Source organism: Canis lupus, chromosome 32, assembly GCF_048164855.1.
Source record: "Canis lupus baileyi chromosome 32, mCanLup2.hap1, whole genome shotgun sequence".
Lineage (NCBI taxonomy): Eukaryota > Metazoa > Chordata > Mammalia > Carnivora > Canidae > Canis > Canis lupus.
The window spans coordinates 30,430,499-30,445,959 of NC_132869.1; the positions used below are offsets into that span (position 1 = coordinate 30,430,499).

Consider the following 15,461-nt stretch of genomic DNA (forward strand, 5'->3'; position numbering starts at 1 on the left):
CAACATTGGCTATTGCAGACCACTGTAGGATGAAGTGATGCAAGATGGGAGGCTTGAGTGGGGGGGAAAGCTGTGGCCTGGGGGAACTCTGCAGTGGTCCCATGCACATACATGTATCAACATGGGATGATCTCGAAGCATAATATCAAGATGGGGAGGGGGAAATACATATTTTTTGAGATGCATAAAAATGGAAACAATGCACATTAAGCACATCAGAATGGTTGCCTAAATGGAAGGAAGGAAGTTGTCCACGGGATCAAATGTGAGAGGGACCATGCCCAGACCAACGATGCTGCTAACATGTCACAAACTGAGTTCATGCAGAGAGAAGTAAGAAAGAAGGTAGGATGATGAATCACTAAATTCTACACCTGAAACTAATATCACACTGTACGTTACCTAACTGGAATTTCAATAAAAACTTGAAAAACACAGAAAAAGAAAGAAAGATGGAAGGAAGTGGAGGGAGGGGGTGGGGGGGAATGAGGGCTACGAAGCCCTCTGAGCTCTGATTCTGTCAGTAACTCAGGGTGAACTGCCCTCAAGTTCCCCACCCCTTCTGGGCCTCTGATGTGTCATACTGTGGAAGGAGTAGATGTTTACCAAGGTTTTGGCCATGTCATGCTGTGGTTCAAAGCCCATGCAGGACACCGAAGCTGTGGCCTAGACTCTCACAGGTAAATGCAGGTGTAGCGTTTTCCTGTACATCCTGACAAACCCTACAAACAGAAAGCATTGATTGATTTGTAAAATAAACCATGTGCTTTACATAATACTTCTAGCACAGACTTCCATAATATTATAAGCAGATGTGAGCCGTTTATTAAATTTACAAACAGCAAAGTCCCATAATGACGGACCTCCCCAAGACGGCCAGCTCTGCCTTGGCAGAGTTCCAGCAGGAAATTTTCTGGTGTCGACCATTCTTCTTTCCTCTTGGAGCCACACAGTATCAGACAATGTTTGAATTATTTAAATATGCTCGAAGTCTGCAGTTCATTGTCTTATCATTTCAAAGGACTATGCTTCTATAAATCATATATTGAATGTCTGAGATTCTAACCAAAAAAAAAAATGAAGGAAAAAAATTAGACACACATATTTCTGGCTATCCAAGGATAGTGTATAGCAGAAAGGAAATGGTATTGCATAACAAATGCAAGTATTCGTTTGAAAGGTTTATGTGAATGCAAGATGATATAATGCAGTCAGTTGGCTCCAAACGTAAAGCTGTGTGTGTGGCTGTGTGTGTGTAGATTCTAAATTAATCTAGTTAAAATGATACAACATCCTCATAAGAGCAAGGACAAAGTAAATGTATTAGAACATGTGGGAAACCAGGGGTTGCCTAAAGCAATTTTCCCCTTTATTATAGAAGGGAACAGCAAGCTTTACTGAGAGCCTTGACACCATCTATGCTGATGGATCCCAGACCATCACTGTGTGATCACTTTCCTCCTGGTTTCCATTTGAAAGAGGAAGCAGTTTGAAATCCAAGGTTTTTTTCTCTGGCTTTAGAAACACCAGGAGACCAGCCAACTTTTAAATTTTCTGTTAGTCTTAGTCAAGTTATGTAGGACCCAGTCTCTCCACTCTGGCGCTGCCAGGAATTAGGCATTCATATGAAAAGAGATGAGCAGGAACAAAACACTCCTGGTGCCTGACCGATGGAGAACATTTTCTCTGTCCTTGGCGTTGCCAGTGGAGATTTGGAACCCAGAAGAAACACTGTCAGTTTCAGTATTTGTGGAGACAAAGAACAGGGCTTCTCCTGGAATGGGCTTCTCTCCCACCTTGGTTGCTGTGGGCCGTGTGGACTTCAGTTTATTTCAGCCCACCTTGCATGGGGGTGTGATGGGTACATGAGGCTGAATAGAACATAGTTATGACCCCCAGAAAGACTCCAAGACTCTGAGATTCACATGCAGGAGTTTCTGGAGGATGGTGTCAGGCACCACACCTGTGAAGAAGTGGGGAAAGCAGGATACACAGAGGAAGAAGCTCATCTGTGATGTAGTGACAAAAGGACCTTGGGTATCCCAAGGGAAGCTCTGCTGCTGGGGCAGTACTTCAGAGTTGTCCCCCCTTGGCCTTTATCAGCCCCCCCCCCCATCAACCATCTAGTCATCAGATACTAGCTGCGTCCATCTCCTTGAGTCACATACTTCCTTCAAACCAGGAGGGGTGGAGAGAGACTCAGATGAGAGGCCTCAGTCACCAAAGCTCTCAGCAGCTGGGAGAAGTGCCTCCATGGATCCACCACAGCAATCACTACAAAGTACAGGATGCATTTCAGCCATTAAGATGCTCATGCGCTAGTTGAGGGAACAAGGATATGTTAACTACAGTACAAGGCAGCGAATTATAAGTGTCACATGTATGTCACTCATACAGATGCATAGAGAAATGATAGGAAGCCAGAAGTGGAATTATGGATTATTTGACTCAAAGTGCTCAATTTGTAAATGAGAGTACTCTGATATTAAAAGCAAAAGGACATGTCCAAGGTCATGTGTCTACTGGGAAGTCACTGGGCTTCCTGATTCCCATTTCAATCTTCACTGTCCTCCTCAGTAAACAGTTCCTTTTGGAACCTAGTTACTTTTAACAGGGCTTATCTGTGTAATCTTGAATAGAACCAGGTAAGGTAGAAAACAGAACCCTTGAAATAGGTCCTCTGATGCACTAAGAATTGAATTCAAACAAATATCTTTGATTATAATCTGAAAAATGGCCAGTCAAGACACAGGCCTAGAAAGATTCCCCTCAGATTATAAGTAATTTCACATTTCATCACTTTTCTGTCCATTTGTGGTGATGTGGGAGGCCACTATCGTTCCTGAAGGAAAGACCAGTCCTGGCTATGCTTATTTTGTGGAAATGAGACATGGTTTCTGAGTCTTTTCCCTCAAAATACCAAAGAGCATATGGGTAAGAAACCACCAGAGTCAACACCAGACCACACTGGTGATATTTCGCCTCTGTTAGGGTTATTGGGTAAACCATAACTGCAGTCTATTATAGTGTTCACTGTTTTCCTAAGACAGCATGGCCTGCTAAAGTTCTCCTTTTATTCTAGAACCTTCCAGTTCTTACCTCTTCATATAATCATCAGACATGTAGAGTGCATTGCGGGGTGGAGAGGACAGAAGGGCAGCTTAGATAACACTGAACTGGGTTAATTTTAAAGATCTGGGTTCCTTCATAAGTGACTAGTTGTTCATTTTTTTGGATCATTCCTTCAATAGCTCAGCACCTACTTTGCACTAAGTATGATTGTAAGAACTGAAGACTTGGAGTTGAGGAAGACATGATTTCTCAGGAACCAAGCCATCAGGAAGCTTGATCTGGTGGACAAGACATCTATAAAAATGAACCAAGAATAAATGCGATGATTTAAAACACAGTGGAAGCATCACTAGCGGGATGGCGCTAGAGATGTCTGTGTTGCAAAGGGTTCCAGTTGTTTATTTTGCTTAGTGTAACATACCATTTAGTTTGAACTCCACCCATTATTTGTTTATTCATGCTGGAAATTTACTGGAAGCTTTCCATGTGCTTCACACAGTGCTAGACACTAAAAATATAACTACTAGGAATGACCCAGCACTATTTGCTAGGAAGTTCTTAACATTGAAAAGTTTTAATTAATTAAAACATTAATCTGGTTTGTCTTGCTTTGTTTTCTGAAGCACACACATGTCAAGGGAACCCAAGCATCCCATCCATTTCATACTACGTCCCAGTCCAGTCACTTGGGTAGATCAGAGCTTGGCTTCTCCCTAATTCCAAGTTCCTGCATCTCTTGCTCCAACATCTCATCTACTTTTGACTCTTCTGACTTGGGACATGCTCCCAGTTCTTTTCTACTGAGTCATTCTAGTGGTCATTCTAGTCTTCTTACTTCCCTAGAATCTGAGTTTCTCAATACAGTGTGGAAATAAACAAAAATATTCCATTCCTAGACAGTTTTTCCCTCTAGCCCTCTTCCATGGTTTAGTCACAAGTCTCCTTTCCCTAACCTATCCTGGGGGAAACTCCTGGTCCCAGCCCCCTTCAGTGTCTCTGCCTATTTCCTGGTCCCCACCAAGAGCATGGAGGGAGCATACCCAAACTCACCTTTAATACTTTGGAGCTTTTCCCTTCATAAATGGCTCATTATCCAGCCTAAAGCCAATGCAGTGATTTTGTGAGGCCTTGAGGGTGAACTGGGGTGAAGCTGCCACCCTGACTCAGACTGTAGTTGTTATCCAGGTGTGCCTGTGGAGGTAGATGTTCCCAGCTGCATGTGCTGGTGGCTCTCCTCACTTCCCTTCCAATCTCCTCTTGGTGCCTTGGGGCTCCCTTCCTATTTCTTGTTGGGCCATCCACACTGCTGCTACACCTCTCAATACCATTCATCCTCTGGAAAGTCTCTCTCCACCAATCGATTATTGCCCATTGCTACTTACCCTTTTTCTCAGCCACTTCTCAGGAGGCCTTGAGCCCCGTACAACATGCATTCTCTCTCCCACACTGGCTCTGCTTTTGCTCCTGCATGATGGATTGCACTCTCACTGCACATCTTGTCAGCCGTCATGGGTCACAACTTTGCCAGAACACAAAAAGAATGGCTGAAGCAGGGCATGGTGGGGTATAAGGCAGTTGTAGCTGGACACACTTGACTCAACAGCAAGTAGAGTGCTGTTTGGCAAGGACAGCCCCTGCTGCAAAGTGTGCTGATGCTCATTGTCAAGAGGGCTCTCTCTGTGATTTGCAAGCCAAGTATGGAGAGATGCGTACGTCCTCATAGTATAGTGTAACGGACTGCGGTTCTTAAGGAAGCACTTCAGAGACAAACTGCTATAATGAAGCAGCTCTGCTAGACCATGTTCAATGGGCACAGATGTGAGACTCAGAATCCTCCATACTTAGGATAGGGGTTCCCCAAATGTGGTCTCTGGACCAACTGCATCATTATCATCTGGGATACTTTTAAAGGAAAAGACTTAATATATCTGAATCTCTTGGAGCAGGGCATTTGAATGAGCTGCCTGGTGAGTCTAAGTTTGAGACTTAGAGGCACACTTCCTTTTTGAGAAATACCCAATATTTAGAAAGCCACACAGTGGTTCTCTGCTTGATCTCATCTGCAATTCTGAGGATATTCATCTCCCTGGAGATTTCCTCTCCAGAGCGGACTGTTTCTATCTTTCTAACATTCTATAAATGGAATAATTCTATATTTAATTTCAGATTGGGTGAGAATATTTCTTCCTGAAGATATGAATGGGCCTATCATGCAAATGAGGAAAGTTCCCAATACATTATATTTAGGACATTGTATAACTGTAGAACTGCCTTCCTCCAAGTGACAGTATTAGCTGCTCGTAAATGGACCTAGACTTTTAAAATCGTTTTTTAAAAGATCTTATTTATTTATTTATTTGAGAAAGAGAAAGACAGAGAGAGAGAGAGAGAGAGAAAGAGAGCTCCAGTGGGGAGACGGGCAGAGGGAGAGGAAGAAGCAGACTCCCCATTGAGCTAGAGTGCCCAACCCAGGGTTTGAGCCTAGGACCCTGAGATCATGACCTGAGCAGAAGGCAGACACTTAACCATGCTGCTTAAGGGACTGACCACCTAGGCACCCCTAGACTTTTTAAATCTTAAAAAGAAACAAGCAAAAACCTTTTGAAAGAATGGGCTTTCAATTTTCATATGAAAGGAACTTAGAGTGATTTGGAACCTTTTTAAATGCTGATTCTTGTGATGATGTTATTTCCATGAGCTTCATTGGAAATATCCCAGTTCAGTGAATTCTAAGATCTCATTAACTTTTCCACGGAAAGAAGGTATTTCTCAGCAACTATATAGTTTCACACAGTAATGCTAGAACTAGAAAATCCCCATTTTGTAGTCCTTAATGAGTCATTGATCCAGGCAACATTCATCAGTAAAGGAAACAATTGATAAAAGGCTGACGGGAACTTCATGACATTGGAATCAGGTTGGCACCATTGGTCAATTTCAGCTTCACTGAAATGTGGGCTACCTGACATTATGTGCCCCTTGATGTAATGTAGTAGGAGACACACAGTACTAGCTATGAAATATGCTTCTCCAAAAGTTAAACCAGAGTCTCATTTAGTTGATAGAAATAATTTCCAAGAAACATCTTCCAAGTTTACAAGAAATAGGGGATAGAGGACCAAGTTAAATAATGCCACAACAGAGCAACAGATAGATCCAGAGTATAGAACATTCCAAAGGACAATTGAGCAGTTTTCTTCAAGTCAGTGCCATGGAAAACATAAAGATGGGCAACTCTAAAAGTCTACATGAAATGAAACATGGGGGGAAAAATCTGATGTTTGGCATTTTTAAGACATTAGAGAAATCTGAGTACAGAGTGGGCACTAGGTGGTACCATGGAATTATTATTATCGCTAATTCTTTTAGGCATTATTGTTAATTCTTTTAGGCATCTATCAGGCTATTATTGTTAACTCTATAATTGCAGTGTGCTTATATAAGAAAATGTCCATAAGATTTAAAGAGTAGAATGTTTTCAGTGGTTAGGGATGAAATGACATGATGTCTGAAATTTGTTTTACAATACGCCAAAAAAAAAAAAAAAAAAAAAGGATAGCTAAAGCAAGCAGTAATATTTTGGGATTGTTGAAAAGGGGATATCGGGTACATGGGGTTCATTATGCAATTCTACTTTTGCTATATTTTTAAATATTTTCATGATAGCATATTAGAATAAAAAAACTCCACATCCCAAGAACAAAGAAAGTAAGCAGCAGAATAGTATGCCACTATTTGTGGACAGAAGTGAACATATGTCTGTGCTATAGACATAGAATACCTTGGAAGGATACCCAGGAAACTGGCAAAAGTGATTGCCTCTGGAGAGAACTGGGTGACTGAGGACAGGGATGGAAGAGAGACTATTCAAATAACTTTTTGAAGAGAGGATGGAGAATTACATACAGAGAGAAACTGGTTTTATGAACTTGGCCCTTGTAAGTCTGGTTTTATTCCTCCTAACATCCTAGTCATCTATTGTTTGTAAACTGGGCATTTATACTCTGTGGGCCATATTCACCTTAAAAAGTTAATTTATGTCAATGATGGAGAAATTTATTTAATAAACATTTGTTCAGTGCCTGCTGCATTGGGTGCTGGGTCCTAGGGGACAAAAAGATGAGTCAGACACGGCATCATCAAAATGATAGGGTTTAACATCAATTCACTAATGCTTTTTTATTTTAGGCATAAAAAGAAGGAACCTCAGAACAGCCAATTCTTTTATTTTGACAGTCTTTCTGACTCATTAAGAAATCTATTTAGCTGTGCCAAGTTCTAAGGATAATGAAGAAAGATTTGCATCAGTCAGTAATGTGGCTGAAATCCAGTGAAATGCAGAAAGCTGATGTGTTGGGTACTCTGTATTTAGGTACTATAGTAATAAGGGTCATTCAACAAAAGTTAGAATGTCATGGAGTAGAATTAGAAAGTTAAGTGATATTAAAATACTCCTTTATCCCACTGATTATGTAGAGTCCTTTTTTTTCCATAGTAGCCTGTGGTTCTGAACTACACATGAATACATTAAAAAAGATAAAAACCCTTTAATTTCATAGGAGGCCAAAATGATCTTTTTGCAAATAATCTTTCTGATATTAGGGAAGATGTTATTCCCTTGTTCCTATTTTATCTTTAGGTAGAAAAATTAAGCTAATTGAGTTGGTGCTGGAGGTTTTTGTTTTGTTTTAATTTTATTCAAATTGTACTGGGGCAAATATTTAAAGAATAGTCCTAAGTGTTGATGCATTACAAATCATCTGAATGGTTATTTCCTTCCTTTTCCATCTCTTCCAGTTCCCTTCCAACTTAGTTACCTTTTGCATGGCTCTGTACCATGCCAGCTTTACAGTTTTGGTAATTATGGTTCTGACTATGCTGAAAAATCTGAGTTTATTAATATAAAAATAGAAAAATGTGATAGTGCCAAAAGTCTGACAAATCTCAATAGATCACCTTTTGGGGCAAAGTGAGGACAATAAATCTTCCTAACCTGAAGGAGATAGATCCAGCAGGGAGTAAAAGTATATTCAAAATAATGAGACAAATAATGTATAAGCCAGTTCACCAGAACTCCTGCTTTGTAGTTGACCTTATAAAGGTTTAGTTGGCTACCAGATGATCCCAGCTTGAAATCCTAAGACATCTGCTTCAGGCTGCTCTGGGCAACAGAACATAGGACTACAGGATCACAGCTACTTCTCGGTGCCTAGGACTGGTCTTGTCAGGAAAAAAAACCCATCTTTTTGGGGTGTATTCTAAACGTCTGGAACTTTATTTCTGAGGAAAGTGACTGGATGAAAGAAGACCTTTAAAGACCTCTTATCAACAGAATCAGTTTGAATATCTTGTGTACCCTGTCTCATCTTTCCAACCCTTCTGAAAGGCAAGGGTTGTATTTTATTCAGTTGGATTCTGCACAGCTGAGAAGAGTGTTTTGGTCATAATGGGTCCAGACCCTAGTTCAATGAATATTTGTTAAATTGATTTGAAGAAATAAGCAAGTAAAAATTGTGGTGTATTTATTTTTTTAAAATTTATTTATCTGTGATGTAGACACAAAGTCATGCTTATCTCTCTGAAGTCATATTAAAATTATGTAAGTTATTTCTATGTGTACTCACTATATTTCAATACATTCAATTCTGTAATAAAAACAATGACTTAGATACAATTTAATCATCTTATTTGTTTAAAGCAAGCCTATTCCATTCGATTTTGGAAGATTTAGGATGATATTTCCTACATGATGATAAATGTTATTTTTATTTAAAAAATGCTTTAGGTAAACTACACCAAAGTAGAGCTTGAACTTAGCACCCCAAGATCAAGAGTCGTGTGCTCTACTGACTGAGATGGCCAAGTGCCCCATTATATTATTTTTAAATAAACATTGGTCTGATACCTAAACAAAATACTTTGAAAGAGTTATATTAATACATCTGCAGAGACAAGGAAGCCAATTTTATTGAACATGTTTCAGTGGTAGAGGGGCAATTTGTTATGAGCACAGATTAAAATTTTTTAATTTAAAAGTCTGTAATACCTTGATATTGTGGAATATTTCATGAAAACATGTTTATATAACTTTTTTAAAAACCCCAAATGGCCAGAGACCTAAAAGTTATATATTTACCAAAAAGTCTTGATGATCCACAATAAAAATATTGTTAACCACAGCATAACCTTAAACATGTTTTCTCCAATCTATGAGCAAGCAAGCAAAAGAGAAACATCCTGCCTCACATGTTTATACTATTGTATTTAAAGATAAATCCAAGTTAGTACAATAATAACAATTATTGGTATTCTTCTAAATAGTGCATTTCTTCAGGGACATTAAAAAAATTTATCTATCCATTCTAGAAAAAGAGAGTGAGAGCAGGAGGATGGGCAGAGGGAGAGGAGAGAGAAAGAGAGAGAGAGAGAGAGAGAGAGAGAGAGAGAGAATCACTAAGCAGACTCTCTGCTAAGCACAGAACCCATCGCAAAACCCCAAGACAACGAGCCCAGCTGAAACCAAGAGTCGATCGCTCAAATGATTGTGCAGGCGTCCCTTCAGGGACATTTAAAGAACCTTTCATAGAGTGTTCTATATGCCATGGGAAAAGAAAAGTTATTATCAAGCATATCCTAATGGGTATACTAATAACAACATTTTCCTGAGTCTATGTAAGCAAATTCCTCTAAAAAAAAATAATAATTTTGGGGGAATGCCTGAGTGGCTCAGTCAGTTAAGCATCTCCCTTGGCTCAGATCATGATTCAAGATCCTGAGATAGAGCCACACATTGGGCTCCCTGCTCAGGAATCTGCTTCTACCTCTTCCTCTGCCCTCCTCCCATCCACCACCTCCAGCTTATGCTCTCTCTCTCTCTCAAATAAATAAAATCTTTTTTAAAAAAAAAGATATTTAGAAAAATGGAGAAAGGAAGAAAAAATAAAAAGAAGAAAAAGAGAGGGAAAAAGGACATTCGAATCTGCATTTTATCACTCCATACTGAATAGCGAAGAATGAGGTGAGACCCTATGCTTACAGGTAACTAAAAAACGGAAACATGAATTCTTGCAAAGGGTCATAATCTGCCTCTCAAATAAAATGAAAATAACTTTATTGATTATATGCTATATTGAAACTGCGATAATATTCCCTGAATTATTATTGGGTAATAGACTATCCTAGAACTTATAATAAGAAAAGAAATGGAGAGATTTCTGTAAACCTGAAGATGTCAAATGCGAATAGAGGCTTGAGTGTCTTGTTTTCATCTCTGATTCTGAGTAATAGGCAATTTTTAGAAAATATAGTTCCCATACCCACCTTGCTCCTGAGAATGGATACAATTTTGAGAAAGGGAAAAATTTTGTGAACTGTTGATGTATGTATGTATCAAGAATGCCCTAGAAAATATCTTAACATAGCACAAATTTTGATCATATAAACAACAGTGGAAAACAATATTTAGTGAAATTTCTTTTAGCTCTTCAATATAGACACAATTGGTATGCACATGTGCAGATAGGTTGTCAGGAGGTTAAGGCAAATTGTGCAATGAGAGGAGGGTAATAATTTCTTAGCTTTTGGCTCTGTAGCTCCGAGTGATGCCTGGTTTGGGATTTTACAGATTTTACAGTTCTAGCTTTGGGAAAAAATGGATTTTAGTTCCAGATGTATTTGTAAGTCAGTTGGAAGCTTTCTCTTTGATTTACTTTCCCAAATGCTGAACTCTATTCACAGAAAATGAATATTTTTTCAGTTCCTAATTATTTGCTTGGCAGAAAGTGGGACAATATGAAGGCTTGGTAAATTGCATAGATGGAATGAGTTTTACCTTGGGTCCTAGATAACTCTAAGATAACTGCCACCGTGTTTCCCTCTGCTGGGTGGAGACAAAGCCCAAGAATGCAAACTCGTTAAAAGAAGTATTAGTCTGCTCTATACTGAACTATGATCACTGTGACTGGTATAGACAGAGACTACTAGTAGCTGACTCTAAATTTAGAAATAACTGTCTTTTCAGGTCTAGGGTGGGGGAGTCTCAATTTTAAAGCACTTACTGTAGGTTACTGGTAAAGTAAATTTTACCTCTATTGGGGAATCTGTTGGAAAACAATGCTAGGCAATAGACTGGTTAGAGTTGGTTTTTCTAAAGAAATAGTACATGGCTTTGAGATCATAAGAGAGGCTAGAGAAAATGAGAAATTATAAAGATAAGTGAAGTATCCAAAGTCATTTGGTTAGAAGCCAGGACTAACTAAGGCAAAGAATTCTAGGATTGATGTTCCTTCTCATTGGGAGATGGGGTTTCAGTGATCTTAGCCACAAATTAGTACTAATTGGATTAGTAATGACAGATATTCAGACACCTGCACCTCACTGCTTGAAATGTAGATTTGGCTGTCATTTTGAAGAGTAAGATTACTGAATTAAACCAGGGTTATGACTCTACAAGCTCTTAGCATCCCAGGATTATACTGGCAGTCTAATAGCAGAGATAACTTTTCAAACATCTTAGGAACTAGCTAAGTTGACACTGAACAAACATGCTATTTTCATAAAATGAGAATTTATTGAGCACCCACTCTGAGTCAGGACCTCTTTTAGGCATAGAGATCCAGGTAAGCTCCGCATCTGATGGAACTTAACTTCTAATATTAAATGGCATTTCATTTGCAGGCAGTGGAAGGACACAGGATACTCTGAGAAGGATGAATTAAGTCATGTAAAAAATTCAAATCTAAGTTGGGGGAAGAAGACTGATTTCGAGACACTTGATGGGATACCATCGGGTGCTATCACCAAGGACTAAGTGGACGGGAAACGTAACTTTAGTTGCAAACAATTTTTCTTTCAGTGTTGATGAGCTTGTGTAAACCTGGCCTTTGAACTATAAAAATCTGGTTGCTTCTTGTCAGTGAACCAAGGGACAATTTAGGTGGCATTAACTCAATGAGCTTATTGCTAATCTCTTGCAGGAATCAATACACATTTACTTTTTAGCCATCCCGAGTGACCTGCTGTTATCACCAGTTATTGCTAGACTGGTGACCATTGAGAAGGTGTGAACAGAAACATTTCACCCGCGTGATTAGAAAGTCTGGGCCCTGCCACTTTTAGGGCTTTCTCAAGTTGCCAATTCAGTGGTTCTGATTGTGCTTTTTGATTTTAAAGTCTGTTCTCTGCAAGAAGTTACAAAGCTGTACTCTGATAATACATACATAATCAGCGTATTATGTATTATTCACTGTGGTCATAATGAAACCAAACTCCTCAGCCCAGACAAGAACAGGCTGTTGTTCTTATGGGATATCCAGCCTTATCCAATGTCCCAATAGACTTCCGGACGATAGTTTCAATTTACAAAATCAACTCGCTTTCCAGTGCATAGCAACACCAGTTTCATGCTCTGAGAAAACGTTCGGAAGTGGCTGTAGTTCCATTTGTGACTAATCTGGAGAAACTGCTATTTCTCGGGCAGAGGGGTCCATCCTAGTTATTTTATATTGAGCTGGAAAAAACTTCAAGGTCTTTTACTTAAAAAAAAAAAAAAAATTTTTTTTTTAAAAAACTACAAAAATCAGGTGTTCCTGACAGAAAAATCAGAAACTACAACTAAGCAGGAAAAGAAAAATCACCCACACTGCCACCCATCAGAGAGAGCTAGTTAACATCTGTCCAGTCTTGTCACCTGTCTCCATCACAGTTCAAAAGATGAGATCGTAGGGTACACAGTACTCTGTGATTTGTCACCTTGTCCCCCAAAGAGCCATCGTGTTGTTCAACGTCAACGTCATCCTACACGTCCTGACACCTGCATATATGTAACAGGCGTGTAATTGACTTTATTCAAGGGTATGGTAAGCAGGAGACAAATGGTCCTTATTAATTGAATAATTAGTTAATTAATTGAATAGAGGGCCCCGCTGCCCCTTCCTTAGTGACCCCGAAACCCTAAGTGACCTCTGACCACCAATTTCAGGGTCGCGGGGGCAGCGCGCGCGGGCGGGGCAGGGGGCGATGGCACCGCCGCTGGAGCGCACCGGCCCCACGTCCCCGAACTCCGCGGCTCGCTTCGGGGTGGCCAGGGCTCCGCGGGCGGCGCGCTGCGCTCCGGGGACCCCAATCCAGGGACGCCGCGCCCCCCCCACTCTCCCTCGCATCTGAGCCCGAGTTCGGGGGGGCCGGGGTCACTCTGCGCCCCCTCCCCCCCACGACAGCGCGGCCGGCGGGCCGCCTGCCCCCGCGGACCCTCTCGGCCCAGGGCGGCGGGACAGAGACCCAGAGCGGCCCGGGCCGGCGCAGCCCGGGTGCCGCACGGCGCCGCTGCTGGACCGGAGCCGCGCGGGGCCGCGCCGTCCCCGAGTGATGACGCGCTTCCTGCCCTCCCGGCGCTCGCGGGCCGTGCGCTCGCGCTCGCCCTCGGCTCTTGTTCCGCGCCCGGAGCCAGCGGCGGCGGCAGCGGCTGAGGCGGCTGCGGGAGCGGAGCGGTCGCCGGGCGCGCGGGGGGACGCCGGCTGCACTCCGGGGCAGGCGCTCTGCAATGAGACAGTAAATGCATCCCCCGGTAAGGCGCACGGCTCACTCGGGTTTCCCTCTTCCTCCAGCTGCATGCACGTTGCATGGATTTCTCGTGTCTTTTCCCTCCCCTGTACAGAAGGAAAATGTGGGTGGTTTTTTTTTCCTCCCGTTTGCATCTCGTGAGTGATGCCAATGCAGAAAAAAACCCGCAAAGCTCCCAGATTTGATCTCCTAGGAGGGCTTTTTGCAAAAATAATAATAATAATAATAATGCTAATAAAAATAAAATTAAATTAATGCACCTGTCTATTGCACATGTATGTTTCACTGCACTCGACCCGGGCGCAGCGGTTTGCAAGCAGGCTGGCAGCCGGCGCCCGAGAGCGGATTCCTGGCGGCGGGCAGCCCGTCCCCTCCGGGGCTCCCGCCGGGTTTCCGGTAACTGGGCTTTGAAAGGCGGCCCCGCCTGCACGGAGTGTCCCCTCGGCCCCGGCCGGGCCCCCGCGCCCGCAGAGTTGGCGCGGGCGGAGCGGCTTCATTCCAACGCTGGCCGCCGCGACTCCAGCGCCACTTTGCAAACAAGTCTCCGGCCGCGGCTCGCGGCGAAGACAGCCCGCGGGTGCGGACGGAGCTGGTGCGGAGCTCGTGCGGCCGCGGACCCTCCGAGCTGCCGACTCCGCGACTCCCCCTCGGCGGCCTCGCCACCGGCACAGCTGCTGGCTGCGGAGGGGCCCGGGCAGCGCCCCCCCAGAGCGAGAGCGAGCTTCGGCTTCAGCGGCGCTGGCCTCGCGCTGGCCTCGCGCCGCCCGTTCCTTCCTCGGCTCCGCCAGCGCCAGTTGCGCGCCCCCGGGGAGCCGGGGCGCCCGGACGCCGGGCATGTCGGGGTTCCCCGCGGGGCCCGAGGAGCGACGTTCGAGGGCGCCATATTTTCCGTGGGTCTTGGCTGCGGGGGCTCCGGGACAGCGCGGGGTCCCGGTCCCGGCCCCGGCCGCGGCGGCGGAGGCGGAGGGGGCTCGGCCGGGAAAGTTTGCGCGCCGAGGCAGGCGCGGAGGCGGCCGCGCAGGGCGCACGCGGAGCCGGCCCCGGGGAGGCGCGCGGCGGCAGCGCGTGGCAGGCGGGCCCGGCCCGCGGGGGGGGGGGGGGGGGCGAGCCGCCGTCAGGGGCTCCCGGTCCCGCCGGGACGCGGCGCGCGGGCTCCCGGGCGCACGGAACACGCCCCTCGCCCGCTCCGCCCGGGCGGTGCGCTCCGCGGCGTCCCCGGGCCGGCTCCTCCCGCGCGCCCCGCCGGAGCCGATCCCCGCGGGAGGGGAGGCGGGAGCGGCCCGGGGCTGTCGCCGCGACGCCCGCTCTCGGAGGCCAGGTAAGGGGCGGCGGGCGGCGTTTCCCGAAGTTGGGGCTCGGGTGGGGCGAGGGGAAACTTGACCGGGCGCGTCCGCGGCGAGTGGAGGGCGTGAGGGGCATGCAGTCCGAGCCCGCGCCCCGAGGTGGCGGCCAGCGGCCGGGGACGCCGGGGGGCGGGCGCGCGGGCGCCTGGCGCTGCCGAGACGCGGGGGCAGGAGCGGGAGCAGCGGGCCCCGAGCGCGCGGACACGCGGCGCCCCGCCCCCTGCTCGGCTCTCACGGCGGCCGCGCGTGCCGGGCTGAGGCGTCCGTGCCGCTGCGCGCCCTCCCCGCGGCTCCCGGCTCCCGGCTCCCGGCTCCCGAGCCTGCGGCCGGCGGCTTCCCGGGACGGCGCTGCGGGCTTGCTCGGCGACGTGCGGTCGCCCGCGGCCTCCGCTCCGTGAGGGGCGCAGGAAGGGCGTGTTTGCCGACCCGCCGTCACCCGCGCGCGGAGACCTGCCGGCCCCGCTCCCTGGCGTCCCGCCGAGGCGG

General features: G+C 45.1%; 1 protein-coding gene across 6 annotated transcripts in view; it reads left to right on the plus strand.

Annotated features, from left to right (window-relative positions):
- Nucleotides 1-13,487: 13,487 nt before the first annotated feature.
- TLN2 (talin 2) overlaps nt 13,488-15,461 on the plus strand; it is a 426,489-nt gene continuing 424,515 nt past the window's right edge. For 3 of the 6 annotated variants that reach the window (XM_072808972.1, XM_072808973.1, XM_072808974.1), the window contains exon 1: nt 13,496-13,636. The gene's annotated coding sequence lies outside the window, so the exon portion shown is untranslated. Of the gene's footprint in view, nt 13,637-14,838; nt 14,951-15,461 lie in introns of those variants that run through there. The other 3 variants (XM_072808970.1, XM_072808976.1, XM_072808971.1) reach the window with 2 other exon arrangements.